A 12950-nucleotide genomic window follows, 5' to 3' on the forward strand; every position below is an offset into this window, starting at 1 on the left:
TATCGGGTAATATTGTGTTACATGATTCGTTGCCAAACTCTCTGTTAGGATGGTATGTTTGTGTTGTGTTTTGCTTGTTTTCTCTGCCTTGGTGTATGGTGGGCATGTTTTCCTGTTCTCCCTGCAGGCTGGGCGGAGCCGACCTGAATGAGACAATCAAGCGCTGACAGCTGCGGCTCATCTTCTCATCAGCAGCCAGCCGCACAAATACGGGCAGCTCACAGACCTTCAGCGCCAGATGATTGTGATTCCTCACCGTGGTACAGTCAGGCCGCTTAGCAGCAACCTCTCGAGTAACGTCAAGCTAAGTCTACTGTTTTTGAGTGTCTCAAGTTCATGGTTTTTCTCCTCTGCATCTCCAGCGTCTCGTCTCGGCTCCAGCTCCAGTGCTTCTCCCCACACGCCCGCCGTTTCTTCTCCCTCGAGCACACTTCACGGGAACACACGGACACGAGCACCTTCACCCGACGGATCTCTGTTCGAGCACCTTCACAGGGAAGATCTTCACGGGAAATGGATTCACACCAGCACCGCTCCTGGAGCACCGCACCTCCACCTACCACCTGGGATCTCCACCACGACACCCCCGACTGGATTCCTCCACCGGGACACCCTCACTTCCCCTCCCTTGTTAACTAAATCTTTTCCTTTAACATTTTCTCCTGCCTCCCTTTTTCGTTGGGTCCGCCCGCACAGATTCTGAGACTCGGGTCGTCACACTCTCAAGTTGATGATGTCAATGTTGAAGTAAGTGAAGCTAATGATAATGCCAATCCACGAGTAAGAAAAGTAGGCAGTACATACCTGTACCCTCCCAGCAGTCTGTACCTCAGTCACCTGCAAAAACACCCTCCATGTCACAGAGTACCAGATGTCTAACTGAACATACTACACCTTTAACACATGACAAAGTTGTCTCCTTAAGAGATCTTTCTTACCTCCGTCACAAAGAATTCAAGGTTCAGGGAGGTCAGATTGGAGACCAGGGGTCAGACATCAGCAGTGGCGATTCTGGGATTTATTTTTTGGGGGGGCCCATAGGGGGCCAATGCTATATTTTGGGGGGCACCCAATTACTGCGTTTTTCGTAGATGTAACCTATAGCAATTTCTCAAGAAGTGTTCTTTACATGTACTCACATCGTATGACTAAATATAGACCTAACCTGATTAAATAGATCTAACAAAATAAACATGATCTGGAAAAGGTTTCTAGTCAGAACATACTTGTACAATATGGAATGCACAATAACTGCTTCTTTCAAAAGCAACTCGTGACACTCAAACTGATTCACAGTGTGAAGAGTAATGTTAAAATAACAGCCTGATGGCTCAAGGTAAATTAAAATGATACATACATGTAAATACACACATAAACACAATCCTCTCCTCATTTATATTAACAATGTTGCTATTAATTTGCTCTGAGGAATGTCTGTCTGTCTTGCTCTGTGTTTCACCTGGTGCTGATGATGGGCTTCAGCTGCTGAACTGGTCCTGCTTTGGATGCCTGTCCTCAGACCTGTCCCCCTGAACCTGTCTGGTTCACTGATCTGACCCTCACATGGCTTCTTCTTAACTCTATTCAGGACTTTTGGGGTCTTTTGGACCCCAGGCCATTTAGTTTAGGTGACAGGTATCGTTTTTTGATTTTTAAAGATTTGATTTTTAAATATAAAAAGAGGGGCATGTGTCATGCATTTGGAGCCAAACATACGTCAACTTATCAGAAAATGTATTTAACATTGTATAAAGGTCTACAATGAATACCAACAAATATTTTGCACATATTTTTTCTTGGGGTCCAATGGACCCCCAAAGACCGTGTACGTATGGCAACATGAAAGTCCTGAACAGGGCTAAGATAACCAACCATGCTGGCTGCCCCTCTTTCTGACATTTCTGACAGGCCTGCTGCTGCTGGAACAGAGACTAAATGAAACCATTCAGTTGTAACTTAAACTTGGGATTGGGAATGTCCTGGCTGCTCCCAAAAAATGTCTATGTACAGTGTCTTCATTCAACGTTAGCAGATTTTCCTTGTTTCAAAAAAAAAAAAAAAAGGATGAAAAAACACACACCGTAGCAAGATTTCGTGTCACATAATCATTAATGCAGGAATCCCTTGATGATTATTTACCATCTAGTTGGCACGTTTCACAAGCTTTTCTAACTAATAGCATCAACTTTTTGTCATCAAAATGTTAAATGATGAACTAAAGATAATGGGTAAATCTACAAGTTAAAAGAAAACATATCAGTAACTCGTTTGTGTTCAATTTACCGCACGTTTGTATTTGACACTCACCATCTCAGTGTCCGTAAGTGCAGAGTGGAAGTGAGAGAAGAGGTGTGCTTGTTTTATTGTTTTATTTTCCAGCCGCTCCCGTCACAAACACTACCACAATACTCTGTTGACCCCGCCCTCATAAAGCTGCGCTGTTAGGACCAGCTAGCGCTCCTCAAAGAAACTACCCAATGACAAGACAGTATTTCACTGGGGGGGGCAATCAGATTCCAGCAGTGGCCATGGCCCCTGTGGCCCCTTCCCTCCCTTCGCGTATGGACATCAGCTACAACAGGGTCCGCCGCCAAATTGAAGAAGGATGAAAGGAGTAGTTCAGCAAGGTGGAAATTGTAAGTGCTGTTCTCAGAGTCATCAAAACGGGGAATTTCAAAGACATGTTAATGGATAAAGATGATTTGACTGTAGAGGAACTCAAAGGTTTTTTCCATTCCCACCTGGGTGAGTGAAGTAACACAGAGCTGTTTGAAGAGCTCATGTGTACCAAGCAAAAAGACAATGAAACCCCAAAACAGTTCCTATACAGAGTCATTGGGCTGAAACAAAAGAGCTTGCTGGCCTCAAAACATACTGATACAAATGTAAAGTACAATGCAAGCACAGTTCAAGATGTTTTTCTCCATACTGTGTATCAGGGCCTCGGACACAAACACAATGATGTTCCACAGAACTCAAACCATTGCTTGCTGACATCAGAGTAACTGATGAGACAATTCTGAGACAGACAAAGAAAATAATGAGTGATGAAAGTGAGAGGCAGCGACAGTTAGGTTCAGCCACCCGCCAAAGACTCACAAATGTGCAGTGTTCAGCTTGATGTTAATGCTACTCAGTGTTCTGCTGCCAAGGAGGAAAGTCCAGTAAAGAACCCGAAGACTGACACGATCCAGCAACTCACAGAGAAAGTTGAAAAGCTGACACATGGTCGAGCTAATGCAACAGTCAGTACAGACACAAAAGTCAGATCAAGTAAGTCATTCCTGGAAAGCAAAAGTCAGTCATAAGAGAGAAAAATCATATGGCTGTGACAAGTGTGTTGAACAAAATCGTCCTGATTGTACTCACTGCTTCTACTGTGGTGATGAAGGTCATCGAGCAGTGGGCTGCCTGAAGAAGCCGATGCGACAGGGAAACTAGAGCCGGTCCCTGTCGAGAGACAAACAGTGACTGAGCCCCAACCACTGTCCCAACCTGACACATGTCACACTCGTCAACCCGATAAAGGAAGAGCCATGACGTGTAACAGTCAAACAAAAGACAAAACAACACAGAATCAGAGACACAAACAACCAAACAAGACAACAAATATACCCACCCAAGACTTACCTAACAGCAAATGTGGACGTTTAGTCAAACTAATTGGGAGGAAAGCCCTCACCCATTGTAATCTAAACGGTTTAGCAGTCAGTGCTTTGCTAGACACAGGAGCTCAAGTGAGCATGATTGATAGAGACTGGAAAAACAAGTACATACCTGACATCATTGTTAGACCACTTAGCAAAATTATTGATGATGAAGAAGAGTTGAAAATCTATGCTGTGAACAGTGACATTCTCCCATTTGATGGCTGGGTTGCTCTTACAGTCAACTTAATGGGGAATGAAGATCCCAATCTGTCAGTAATGGTACCTTTTCTTGTTACTAGTCTTGTATTAGAAAGATCACTGCTGTGTTTTAATGTGCTGGAGGAGATGATACAAGAACAACCAGAAAAGCTCATTTCCACCCTCATCAGTCTGCTCAGCAACGCCATGGTGATACCAACAGAAAAAGCAGAGCTCCTGGTGAATTTCATCCAGACAGACAAGCCAACAGAGCAGTGTGGCCGCCTACGAACAGGTAAACAAGACACAGTCATTCCAGCTGGTCATGTGGTCTGGGTCAAGATACCAAATTGACAGATGAGGTTCGCAAAAGTGTAAGTGGAGCCACTCAAAAGTTGCTTCACGAGTGGAGCAAGTTATGCTTTGAAAACAAGCTACTTTAAAGACGAACAAAAGAGCAAAGGCAGTTAGTCCTCCCTCTAGAGTATAGGACACTAGTGCTCAAACATTTACACAATGAGATGGCCCATGTTGACACAGAACGAGTGTTCCATTTGCTAGGGAGAGATTCTACTGGCCCTATATGGCCAAAGAAATTGAGGACTATGTCACCCAAAAATGTCCATGCAATATGTCCAAGAAACCTGCAACACACAGTCGAGCTCCCATGGACAGCATCACATCCCCTTTAGAGCTTGTGTGTATTGATTATTTGCATCTGGAGACAAGCTGTGGAGGCTATGAATACATTCTGGTGTTGATTGATCATTTCACAAGATTCGCCCAGGCGTACCCCACTAGGAATAAGAGTGGAAAAAAAGCTGCCGAGTGCATCTTCAGTGATTGCATGCCCAGTTCGGGTATCCCTCCAAACTACATCATGACCAGGGTCATGAATTTGAGAACAAGCTCTTTGAAACACTGAGCAAACTGTCTGGGGTCAGTCACTCAAGAACATGGCCATACCACTCACACGGCAACCCAGCTGAGCAGCTAAACCGCACCATACTCCAGATGTTGAGGACTCTAACTGAGAATGACAAATTGCTGTGGAAGGGTCATCTCCCGTATGTAATACACGCATACAATTGCACTCGACATGAATCGACTGGCTACTCACCCTTTTTCCTCCTCTATGGCCATCATCCACACCTCCCAGTAGACTCGCTGTTTGGGTTAGCTGGAGAGAAGGAATCATACTCACCAAGAGGATATGCAGAAAAGTGGGCTGCAAGAATGTCAGAAGCCTACCAGATTGCCAGTGAAAACAGTAGGAAGTTCAGTGTAAGAGGAAAAGCAACATATGACAGGAAAGCAAAAGGAGTTGTCCTACAAACAGGAGATCGAGTTCTGGTTAGGAACCTCAGTGAACGTGGAGGACCAGGTAAATTAAGACCATACTGGGAGAAAGCTATCTACATAGTCAAGAGCCAAGTCAGTGAGGGTCCAGTGTATGTACTCTGTTCTGACGGTGGAGGCAAGCAGAAAACCAGAACACTGCATCGCAACCTCCTATTGCTGGTGAACGACTTACCTGTTGAAGTTGCTCCATCCAAAGACAAAGCTATTTCTGAAAGAAAAACAGGTTGCAGACAAAGACAAGAGGAAGTGACAGAAACACAGAAACAAGCACGTGAGTGACAACTCTGAAAATGACTCAGATGATGACAGTAACTATGGTTATTGGCTAAGGACACCTGCAGAAAGAGGAGAGGAAAGACCTAGTACTGCACGAACAAGTCACCATGCGTGAGATGAATCCAACCCGAGAACCTGCAAAGGACAGAGGAGATGAATACTTAGTTGTTCCAATACCTGCAAAGAAAGAAACTCATACTGTGCCTGAATACTTACCAAATCCCACCTTGGTAGCTGAAGAAACTGAACCAGAGCGACACTACTTACCTGTTGAAATGCAGATGCCTCTAAGACAAGAACCTAAAACGGGACACAGCACTGATGGAAACCTACCTGTTCCTGTTAGACCTGAGGAAGATAATGAAAACAATGAGGATCTTGAAGTCGACTCAGGAGCTCGACCTCTGACCTCACCTGTAGAGCACACTCATTCAGGGGTTAGGAGATCTACACGTGATAGAAAGCCAAGACAGATTTTCACATACAAGTCATTAGGTGAACCATCAATAGAGCCACATATATCGTCTTACTTACCTGTTGTAGATGCACTTTATCACAGTTCACCTCAACATGCACTCATGCCATACCTTCAGCCTCTTTGTATGCCATGTCCACATCCCATCTTCTACAGCCAGACACTATACATGCCACATTACTGTACGCCAACCACATACATTCCATCCACAACGCGAGCCTGTTAAGTAGGGGTCTAAGAAATAAGTAGGTTATGAGTTAAGAATGTTTTAAAAGAGTGCGAAAAAAGAAGTGTTTTGAGAAGTGTCGGGAGCCATTTTTATTTTGTCAGGGAGAGTGTGATGCCCACTTGATGTGTGGTCACATTTGCGTGGATGTTGCTAATTTCATCTTATTGTGTATAAGAATAACCTGATTGTGGGTCAGAGTCAGCGGCTTACAGTGGTGGCTTTGTGACAGTAGGTGGCAGCGCGAGAAAGTACTTCACACCACAGTCCGCGGCCATGACGGGTCTTCTGCTCGTCTCCCCTCATAACCGTTGAGGATTCAGCAGAGCCAGGTCACATCTCCCTGTCTCATTACTGTTTCCTACATGTTAGGACATCATATAACTGTGTACAGGTGCCACAGCCCGGTACCTCTAACATCACCACTCCATCGCACAACTAACACAAAGAGACAAATAACCAGCTTGCATTCGAATCTACAGCCGATTTACAATCACCAACTGAGCTAGCATGCAGACCAGCATGACCATCGCTCCTACTCTCCAATGTCCGCCCCCTCGACAACAAGCTGGACAAGCTACGTTTGTTGAGAGAAACCCGCAGAGAATGGAAAGACTGCTGTGTGTTCGCTTTAACAGAAACATGGCTCCATGACAACATCCCAGACAGACATAGAGCTGAAGGGGACGACATTATTCCGGGCAGACAGACAGCTAGCTAGCTCTGGGCAGCATCTGCGGCTTCACCATCGTCACACCATTGTGTGTGTCTTTGTGTCCCTGAACAGGACCTGAAGAGGTTTACCATGTTCAACAAATGGCAGTGCACATGGACGCAGCGGCCCCTTCAAGAGGCAGCGACAGCAAACGTTTAGTGTCTTGCCTATCCCAGACATTCATCCCGCAAAACTTGCTGATTGAAAAATCCTGAAGAAACGCTCTCTCATCTTGCCTGCCAAAATGACAATAAATTTGATTTGAATTGATTTGATTTGTAGACTGATGACTGTCATCATAAGCCCCTTCCAGATGCGTACTTCTCCCTGTTAATCCGATGCAATTTAAAGTGATGGTCTGAAGCATCCACCTGCTCTCTTCATACTTTGGACTCCTTTGTCACTAGAACGTGATCAGGTGCCTTTGTCTTCAGTGTTCCCACCAAACGCACCCTTTAAACAAGAAGCGAATCTTAAAAATCTGTAACCTAATCCCAGACATCATCATCAATACATGCAAAAAATATTTAGGAAAAAAATGACTGAAAATGGCTAAAATGCTGAAATCAGAGAGCTGCTCTCTTTTCTCGCAGAGGATGAGATAATCAGGCTGAAAAGGGGACCATAAGGGTCTCATGAATTATGTGTAGCTTCCTATACTGTCTAGTCTTAAGTGTTAGTTGCCAAACATCGCGTGCGCGCTGTGGTTCTCTCTGTAATGGTCCTGGTATGTCTGAATGAAGCCCTGAGGAACATTCACGTAAAGGTCACCTGTGTCTGAATGACACAAAGCCGCTCCTCAAACAGCCGGCAACATTATGTATTCCGCATGTAATAACATACTACTGTGTGAATTTTCAAAATGATTTATGAAGCATGAAACAATTATTTGTCACTATTATTGACACTAAAGGTTCTCCGTACGTAAAAGTGCGGCTTTGATGTAGTCTCGTTTTAATCTCGAGCAGCCTGACTCAGCAGTGCATCTCTGATGAAAGCAAAGAAGAAGAGACCAGCTGAGGAAAAAGGTGTGAGAAGAAAATCAAGAGTGTAACAGGAATAAAAGTATATAAAGAAGTGCTGTAAAGGAAGAGATTAAGGGTAATGGGACTAATTGTAGCAGTGGGATGTGTGCGAGGGAGCCATACACACAAAAATGAATAGTTTAAAGATGTTATTTTCTCTTTTGCTCTGCTGTCCGTCTCACTTTTTAAAACATCATTAACATTCCACAACCGTGTGTGTGTGTGTGTGCGTGTGATGTGAACACTGGTGTCTGCAGTCTCTGCTGTGATCCCGGAACAGATCATACACACAACACACACACACACACACACACACACACACACACACTCGTGCACATACACGCTTCATCCCTGGAGCTCCTGAGAAGCGGAGATTGCCTCTTTAAGGTGGAAATCAATATCCTTTCTTTCCCCATCTCTTCTCCCTTCCTCCTGTCCTCTCAATTCCCGGGCCCCCTCACCCTCTCTCCCTCTGCCTCCCATCCTGCCGTGTCTCTCGGCCTCCATGGATACGTTCGCCTCACCTGAGACTCTTTGTCAGCGTGGAGACATATACAAAGCAAACACCTCTCGTGCTGCTCCTCCACATGAGGGACCCTTCGGTCTCTCTTTCTACCCATCACAGTGTCCGTGCTAAGGATTGACAGACTATCGAGGCTATTTTGTACTTTTTCGATTATCGGTATTGTTATTTTTTGAGACCGATTTCCAATAAATGCGTCACCATGGCTCTGATGAAGGCGCCTCTCTCTGTCTGGACTGACTTGCTTTTCTGGCAGAAAGGGTGCAAGAAAAAATACATTAAAAACTGGTGGAATATTGCAATGTCTAAAAACTATAAAAATGGTTAAATTAACAACATTCATCCATCCATTATCTATCCATCCATCCATTATCTATACACCGCTTAATCCTCAATGGGGTCATGGGGGGATGGAGCCTATTCCAGCCGACTTAGAGTGAAGGCAGGGGACACCCTGGACAGGTCGCCAGTCTATCGCAGGGCTACACTTGGAGACAGACAACCAAGCACACTCACATTCACACCTACGGACAATTTAGAATTACCAATTAACCTCAACATGTTTTTGGACTTGTAGGAGGAAGCCGTAGAACCCGGAAAGAACCTACGCTGCACGGGGGTTTTACTTCTCAGTATCTGTAAAATCAAATACAGCTAAAAACTCTTTTAAAAAAACACCTCATTTACCTTTTACAGTGTCGTCGGCCTCACCAGCTGTGGGCTGCAAGTATCAGTCTGCTTTCTCCTCTCCTTCCTATCAGTGTGTTACCAGTTCAAAATCTCCTTTTATGGCTCTTGAATTGTTCATTGTGGTAGGTTGTTGTTCAGAGGTTGTTGTCGTTGTTTCCCTTATTATAACATGAAATATGCATGCATATTTCATGTTATAATAAGGGAAACATGAAATATGCATGCAAAAAATTAAGAGAAGGACGGCTTCCAGCCTGGTCTTAATCCTGACAGAGCTCCGAGAATTTAGACGGGATGTCAGTCAATAACTTAACGACATAAAAGAGGATATTAAGAAAATCGCCGAAAGAATGGAGGAAGCAGAGGAGCGAATTGACACAGCCAAGACCTATATCCAGTCCACGGAGGAAGTTTTAGTGGAGCTAGTGAAACTTCAGTTGCAAACAGAAGCCAAGCTGATGGATCTAGAGGGACGCTCGCGACGCAACAGTGTGAGGATTCACGGGGTTAAAGAAGGAGCTGAAGAAGGGGCAACGTCGGTGACAACTTTTGTGGAGGGTTTGTTAACGAAGGGTCTGAAGCTCCCACCATCTGTAGTGTTAAATATTGAGAGAGTGCACCGGGCGCTCGCCACCAAGCTTCTGGCTGGAGCTCCACCAAGATCACTTGTGGTCAAGTTCTCAAGCTATAGGTCATAGAGGAGGTCATTAAACGAGCATGGCATGACTTCGCTCCTGAGCTGCTGAGGAAAAGGAGAGCATACGCAGAAGCTAAAGCGGCGCTGAAAGAAAAAAACATCCGATTCCAGACACCCTTCCCGGCCAGACTGAGAGTGCACTATGAAGATGGTATGGTGACATAAACTCGGTTGAAAAGGCAACGGCGGACATGGCAGAGAGGGGGCTGACGGTGACGGTGAAAAAACTGACATCCCTTCTGGATCAGATTAACTGGCTGACATGGCGATCCAACAAGAGACGGGGTGACTGGGAAACCACGGGCCCCGGGCAGGGTTTCAAGGAGAGGCTTCAGGCTTTCCGCTGTCAGAACGATGGATGAATACTTTTGCTACGTGACAGAGCTAACCATTGAGGACAATGAGGGTACGTGATTGACTATGTTAACAAACTTTTCTTCCCAATGTGAATCTGAACGTGTCAGTGAGATAGCTTTAAGGGCATACTGAGGACAAATGCCGTAGTGGGACAGCCATTTCTGGACACTATAGACCTAAATATCAGCTTAAAGGCTGAAGAGGGCTCTCACCCAACACTAGGGACAAGAAATTCTCCCTCTGCACTCAAGCTCCAACCAGAGATGGGGACTCGAGTTTGCGACTTGGACTCGAGTCGCACTTAAGTCGCACACAGAGAGACTTCAGATTTGACTTGGACTTATGTTTTGGGACTCGTGAACAATCATTATGTTTTCTTTTTTCCTTTCCTTTCTTTTCGTTCTTTTTTATTTTGGCATATCAACATTGGGGAAAACTCTCAAATGTCGGACGACCTTAAAACCCCTTACCGTTCCTACGTCCCACCGGCGGGACGTGACCACTTCACAATCAAGTTTCCCGACAATATACACATCAAATGAAAGCTCAGAGTCTCCTCTTTCCAATGATATAAACTTTTTTGACATGCAGCAACCACAGCGTTGACACAAAGAGCTTTTTGTACAGAAAAGAAAAATGTTAAAATCCGAGTTTTCTTACTTTTGAAGGCTCTCTGCAGCTCAAACATCGCTCATTCCTCACCAGCTTGGTCTCATTCTGTCCGGACACATCCAGTGAACACAATCCAGTAAAATAATTTGGTCTGTAACACATATTAGATCCTCAAAGGTACAAATTCTGCAGTATTGTCTTCCCAGCTTGAGATCAGCTCCGGCTGTTTTATTAATTTCCTCTGGCGAAATCAGGTAGAATCTATTTTAAGTTCCACCCTTGTAGATTCAACCAGTCGGGTTGCAGACACTCTCTGACGCTGCAAACTTGTAGCCAATGAGCAGACGAACACGTGGATGTGTCGGAAGGCAGGATTCCTTGTGTGTGTCGGCTGTGGAAGCTCTGCCTAGTGACTCATGACAAGTGGTGCGTAGAGTGTGCGAAATGCGTCAGTCCTCCATCCTCTTTGTTTTGGGATAGTTTTGGAGTGCAAAAACACGGCAACACGTACAGAAAAGAGAAAATACACAACAGGGAAGTTGTGGAGGCTCCACAAGTCGAGACAGCAGCATATCTGTGTGTTTTCTTCAAACAGAGGCCGTTATAACGAGCGGCTCATAGAAGACAAGTGAGTCTCGTAGTGCTGAGAATATGTGTACAGTTTGAGTTATACAGTAAATATACAGTTTGCAGTATTTGTTGTTAGTGTGAATTGTAAATATATATTTAAACTTGCCCATAACACTTGTTTCGATATGGTCTTATTATAGCTTTTTATGAAAAACATACATTTTATTTAGTTTTTATGATGTAATATGAATTTCTATAACTAATAGTGTGACTCTGTGTCCAGATATGGATTCCTCTGGGTATAAGCTTTCAATAGAACCCTCACTGATGTCTGTAGGTTCAAGCATTCAAAAGATATTGCACTTTTTCCTAACATGTTCAGTGGTGTCCAATTTGGATAGATGTGGATAAAACAGAAGTCCCTCAATAAAACGCATGGACATACCAGCATAAAACCTGGTGTCAGATTATCAGTTTACAGATATTGTTTTCAAATTTGAAATATGAGAGCAATACAAGTTTTTCTATTGGCACACAGTATGTTTTAGCTCCCACCACCTAATGCTGCTTTATGCTCCTTTATTTTCAAGAAAAAACGTAGGCGAGGATCAAAAAAACATATATTTTTCTGTGATTATTGAAATGGAAAACCTTTTTACTGGTAGCACCTGGAATGATTCTGATTGCTCTGGCTAAAACTACAGAGTGTTATCTTTACAACAAAAGTCAACCTTTATATACACTCCATAAGAGTCAATAACAGCATTCATTTTAATTTGGAGATGTCATTTTACAGGCGGTTGCATTGAAATGACCGACTGCCTAGGTGTCTGGAAGAGGCATTCCAAAGTCTTCGCGAGGCTCTATCTTGTGGCTATGAGAGTGCTCGCTGTTCCTGCCACCAGTGCACAAGTGGAGAGGCTATTCAGTCACAGAGGCCTAATAATGCGCCCTCACCGAGCCAGGTTTAGTGCAAGGACATTGTCCAGCTTGATCTTTTTGAAATGTCACCATTCTGTTGCCTGATACTTTTCTAGGTCTTACAGTAGGCCTCTGGAAGACACCTACAAGCTTGTTCATGTTTAGCCAGTGTATTAAGAGGAAAATAAGAGAAACCATTCTGATCTTATTGGAGGTTTATTATTGTTAAATATTTTGTTCTCGGCAAAACAACATTGTTGATTGTTTCCACAAAAAGTTACTGTTTCATTAGTAAACAAGTCCAGACAGCCAATAAGTCCAATGATGTTCCTTTTTGAGTTTTACTTTTATGCAAGCAATCATTTTTGTCCTGCAAAGAAAGGTGCCTTTTGGAACAAAACTGGTCGTGTTTTCATATCACCAGTTCATAGACTTACAGTATTTTTCAGATAATGTGGCAGCAATTGTTTTGCTTTTTTTTGTGAACAATTTCTTTTTTTTTAATTACAAATGGCACAGAAGTAACACATACAAGTGTTTAAAGTACTTTTGAGTGTTTTGCTCACAAGTTGTTTGCATTTAGCTACAGTGTGATGTTTTGCACTAATTAGAAGGATGTTAATTAGCCTACAATGCCTTTGACTGGGTGAGGT

Source organism: Stegastes partitus, unplaced genomic scaffold (assembly GCF_000690725.1).
Source record: "Stegastes partitus isolate 25-593 unplaced genomic scaffold, Stegastes_partitus-1.0.2 Scaffold179, whole genome shotgun sequence".
Taxonomy (NCBI): domain Eukaryota; kingdom Metazoa; phylum Chordata; class Actinopteri; family Pomacentridae; genus Stegastes; species Stegastes partitus.